The sequence below is a fragment of the Mus caroli genome, chromosome 9 (genome assembly GCF_900094665.2).
Source record: "Mus caroli chromosome 9, CAROLI_EIJ_v1.1, whole genome shotgun sequence".
NCBI classification, from domain to species: Eukaryota; Metazoa; Chordata; class Mammalia; order Rodentia; family Muridae; genus Mus; species Mus caroli.
Genome location: NC_034578.1, coordinates 42,242,518 through 42,248,157, shown reverse-complemented (window position 1 = coordinate 42,248,157; position 5,640 = coordinate 42,242,518).

The following is a 5,640-nucleotide window of genomic DNA, read 5'->3' as shown; positions in this document are numbered from 1 at the left end:
CAGCTGTTGCTTTTTGATTCTTCCCCCCTTTGGCGAGGGTAGGAAATGAGCCAGACCAACACCGTGACAGGGCTGGTGTTTTTCGGAAATAGGACAATCAGGGGGAGAAAGGCAGAAAAATAGGAAACAACGGAGCATCAGCCACCTGCAACCTGCGTTCTTTGGCTGTGTTCGCAATTAGCATGAATGGGAGCCAGAGTTAGGTGGAGTGTTGTTTTCAAATAGAGCTGGTGGGCTGTGGGGACAAGACCCTCACATGAACCAGGGTTTTGCTGCCCAGAAGCCCGTTTTCAAGACACCCATCTCCAACCCTAACTCCAGAAGGCTTTAAGAGTAGCTCTCCCCAGCCTAGTCACTAAGAGTCAAAATTCGAGGTGACAAATTAATTTGAAGATTTACATCCTAGCTCTGCAATCCTACCTGTAGTATCAGTATGAACACTCATATATGGAGTGTTCCTTTCCCTAACCTAGGAAATGGAGGTGAGACTAACTCCCAGCAAGTGTTCCATTGACTAACTCTAATGACAGCAGAGCTTGCAAGAATGGACAGAGGTCACCCCACCCCACCACCCGCAGCAGGTTGGTATCCAGGAAGCCCTGTAGTGGAGAAGGCTGTTCTAATTAATCAACTGAAGGGATGCTGTAGGGAGGCTGGCCTATCCTGTGCTGAAGCGTTGAGGAGAGCAGCTGGCATCAGCCAATTCAAGATCTTATCACAAGGCTTTCCTGACAACCCCTACCCCAGAAATAATGGGCTCTTGCGCCCAGCCCTGTCTCTCCAACACCACAGCCCCAGGACAGTTACTCATTTGTGAAGAAGAAGGAGAAGGAGGAGGAGGAGGGAGAGGAGGAGAAGGAAGAGGAGGAGGAGGAAGAAGAAGAGGAGGAGGAGGAGGAGGAGAACAACAACAACAATAACTCTTTTAATCCCAACACTTGGGAGGCAGAGACAGGTGAATTTCTGGGTTTGAGGTCAGTCTGATCTAAAGAGAGAGTTCTAGGACAACCAGGGATACATAGAGAAATCTTGTTTCAGGGCATGAAAATCTTCCTTTTTCAGAGGAAAAGGAAGAAGAGGAGAAAGAGGAAGCAAACAAACAAACTTGATAATTCTGTGGCCTTTCAGCTTGGTTGAATCACTTTAATAAATGGCCCAGTCTCAAAGGCCAAGGCAAAAAACAGATGGAAAGTCAAGGTTGCCCTGGAACTGGCAGAGAAGCCATCAATGGCTACCAGGAAGAAACTGGGTTACCCTGCTTAAGGGGAGTCTGTAGAGGATAGTTTGACCCCTTAAGCATAGGACCTTGGGCTGAAAAGACTCCACCCTGGCCCAGTTTCATAATCACTAGGGTTCCTGTGACAGTTAAAACCCTTTTATCAAAGTCTGGCTCAAGTCTCGCCAATCCACGTGGCTCCAGACAGCGGCCTGACCTTCTGTCCCAAACTTTTCCTCTGTAAGCTGAGGACTGTAATCTCCTGTCCCTTTCCACTTGCTGTGGGTGGGAGAAATGAAACCACACTGCTTGCTACTTCCCTGTCCTGGGCAAGCAGATTGGTCCTCCCTCCCAGTGCCCTTGAGTCCTGACATTTCCCACCTCTAAGTTGTCTGTTGGAGTCGCTCCTTGTAAGTGGGTGCCAGCTCAGGCTTTACAGGCCAGTTTGGGAAAGGATAGGCTGATGGGTCAGAACTTCTAAGCCCAACCACCTGTTGGTTCAGCCTGTCTCCTGCCAGAGAACATGGCCAAGCTACTTCCGGGCCTGTGTCTGATGCTGCTGATAGTCCTGGCTATGGAGGAACGTGGAGGAGTCCAGTCTGTGAGGACTGGCCAGGGCCAGCCTCTCAAATAACCTTTCTTGTTTATCCAGGTGGAATTTGGGGGTTACTGCTACAAAGCAACACATAGCCTTGCCCTGGGAAAGTCACATCTCCCTTCTAGGGAGTAAAGAAACACATCTGGTTCCTGCGATAAATGTGTCCAGGGGTTAAAAGAGGTCACCAGCTGCCACATTCTTTCAACACATGGATGTGAGGAGTGACTCTTCCCTGAGCCCTAGGTCAAGCTCTTTAGATACAACATTGTCCTTTATAGATAAGGGGTGAAAAGGATTTTGATCAAATGGTTCAGAGCCCCGAGAATGTAACATTTGCAAAGCAAGCTGGAGAGTCAGGGAGTGCTAAGGAGATGCGCTGAAAGAAACAACTGAGGTGCAAAGCAGGCTTGGGAAATGATGCCAACAGTGGAACAGAAACGATGTGTGCGTGCAAAGGCCCTGAAGCGGACTGCAGAGTGTGGGAATTGCTCCCGGTGTGGCAGAGTGCAGAGGAGACAGGCTAGGGAAGGACACAGATGCCAGGCTTGGCAGCCACCGGGCAGTTCCTGGGCAATTGCAGCTTTTGTCTCCAGGGCCATGGGAAGCCACTGAGGGGATACAAAAATTGCTGTGAACAAGAATTCGGGAGAGGCTGGCTCAGAAGGTTCCTAAAGGGTTCACAGTCAGGGTTTAGAAGGCTGGGTAAAGAGCTTGGATCTTTGCTACGCAATTGCTTCTCTAGAAGCCTGAGGAAAGGGGCAGCTGAGGCAGGACAGCACACCAGAACAGAATGGTTTCTAAACAGCATGGGTGTGTTTGGGGGGAAGGGAGTCTCACATACACAGATAACACATAGACACACTCACTAAGGATGAGGGAAGCACATGAGAGTACCCACATCTAGAGCCATGGGAAGACCCAGTACCAGGCTCAATGAAACAATACACTGTTGAGTGGGTCACAGACTGCTCCGTGCTAGAAAATCCACCCACTCTAACTAGGTCTATGAGCTATGCCAGAAATAGCCATTCCAGAGAAGATCCCCATGTAGGGATCATATGGACAATTAAAGGGGTATGGGATAGCCAGAATTCTCAGTTACCCTGGCCCTCCTAACCCATACCTCTCCAAGAGAGACCCACAGAAAGGGCGAACTTCCCCTCACCAGCTACTGCAGTGTAACCGAAACCGCTCACCACCTTCCTATGCGCGCTGTCACCCAGGAGAGGGCAGCTCCCAGATTCCATGTTCATTCCAAACCACTCCTGGGCTTCCTCCCTAACCTTCCCCACATTACTCTAGGCTTCTCCCTCAGGAAACTGTGCCAGGCCCTTCTTTTCCTGTAATTTCCAAATAATCCAGTCAACAGCCGTGTTTTGGGGCGCTGGCTTAGACTTGTTCCTCTGCTCCTGACAAGGAACCCAGGGATCCAACATCCCTACTGTGTGGGTCACTACGCCACCACTTAATAACACATACAGAGGTTACGTCAGCTTCTAAGGAGAAAAGCGCTATTTGGCTCATAGCTGTGGAGGGTTCAGTTGGCGGTGCATCAGCCTCGTTGATCCTGTGCTGAGGGAGAACATCATGTGAGGAACAGGGCGTGCGTGGCAGAGGAGGGCCCCTCAGCTCCTGCTATCTGAGGTAAAGAAAAGGAGGAAGGGGAGGGAGAGGACTGGTGTAGGGTTTAGGGAAGCACCTGGGTTCTCACTAGCTCTTTCAAGAACACTCAGTGAACTCAAGGCTCCCACTAGGCTGCATCTCTTAAAGATCCTCCCACCTCTGCCATGGGCTGGAGATCAAGCCTTTATCACTTGAGTCTTTGTGAGACATTCCATGTGCAAGCTACAAGCCATAGCACCATCTCTCCAAATACCCTACATCTTTCTCCATTTCAACAGCACCACCCTCAACTCACTTCCTCATCCAGAGAAATTCATGCTCCCCTCTCCCCTCTCCTCAGTTCCCCTCTCAGCTGTGTACTCTCTTACAGCTATTGCTCCTTTTCTAGGTCAGACCTTCATGGCACCAGTCTGGTTCTGTGGGCTCTGCCTCGGTCTTCCCACCTCTATCTCCATTGACTTTTGTTTGATAAAGGCAATGGTCGCTTTTCTCATTGTTGTGACAAAGTGCCTGACGGATGTCAGGGCAGACATGTTTGTTTCGGCTCACACACTGAGGGGACAGGCATGGCAGCAGGAGCCTCTGGGGCTTCGTGAGCGCATCCACAGTCAGGAGGTAGAGAGAGCCACATGCTAGCACGGAGGTCACAGGCCCCTTTACATTCTACCCCGCCCCCAGCCTGTGGTACGGCTCTGCCTACACTCAGGGTAAGTCTTCCCTGGTTTGTTAAATCTTTCTGGAAACACCCTCCCAGACACACTCAGAGGTATGCTTCCACGGCCCCTCTAAATCTAACCCAGGTGGCCACGAGAGTAAACCATCACAGTGGGTCTAGTTCCCACAATCCCTGTGAGTTTGGGGTCCAAATGCCAAATGTCACAGTTAGGGTTTATAACCCAATGACCACCTCCTGAACCCCTCAACCACCCTTGTCATCACCCCCATGTGGGTGGGTGCCGAGCTCCAACCCGAGAGTTCGCCACCTCTTTCCTGGCCTCTAACCTAAGCTCATGTGACTTTCCCCATTTGAAACATCCTCACACCTCCTACCTACCTCACAGAGTGGAATCAAACATTGCCTCGTGGAAATGAAGGCTCTCATCATGAGAATCATTCTGCCTCCACTGTAGCCATAACTCCACATTCAAAGGTTGACTGCCCTAATGGAAGCGAGGCCTCCCTAGTCAGATTTGCAGTGTTAGTCCACTCACAGTGTGCCTTACAGGGTGACCCACTGACAACTTTCTCAATTTAAACAATCGTTAACTATTGACTCATGAACCCCTTGTGTGGTCTTGCCCCTAAACAAACTCTTTTTATCCTTATGTTGGACACCTTCTGTTGTGTTTTGTAAAAAGATAAAGGAGAGGGGGGAATATGTTTGGTGGAGGAGTGGTCAGGTATGGGGGAAGGGCCTCTGAGGGCCAGTGCTGAGGCATCCCCTTCCACCTGAGGGACCAGCCACAAGATGGTATAGGATAGAATAGAATAGAATAGAATAGAATAGAATAGAATAGAATAGAATAGAGGTTATTCAGGGCATGGGGAGGGGAGTCGAGAGGATAGTAGAGACAGAGAAAGGCAGAGAGAGAGAGAGAGAGAGAGTAGAGAAGTAGAGGCCCGCCATGAGCATGTGGAAAGGGGAGGGAGGGGAAGGGGCGAGGGGACAGAGAGGGAGCAAGAAGGCAAGAGAGCATGAGAGAGCTGAGGTGGCAAGCAGCCCCTTTTATAGTGAGTCAGGCACACCTGGCCATTGCCAGGTAACTAACTGTGGAGCGGAGCTAACACATTGCTAACACCTTCTTTCTTACTGTCTCTTCAGTCAATGACTGCCAAGCTTAGCCAAAGGTCCTTACCAGAGGTCATCAAAGGATTTGGGGGCTGGTACCCTGAGTCCTGATACCCTCAGCCTAGACCACCTATGCCATATATCAGCTTTGTTAATAAAGCTTTGCCCTTAGCCAGAGAAAGAAAACAGTACTTCTCCAGGCAAGCTAGCATGGATGAAAAATTTTTTTCTGAGTGGAAAAACCACCTCCACCCCATTAGTCTGGAGGGCTCGTTGCTGTGGACTTAACTTAAACTTGCCTGTAGCCAGGCGTGGTGTCGCACGCCTTTAATCCCAGCACTCAGGAGGCAGAGGCAGGTGGATTTCTGAGTTCAAGGCCAGCCTGGTCTACAAAGTGAGTTCCAGGACAGCCAG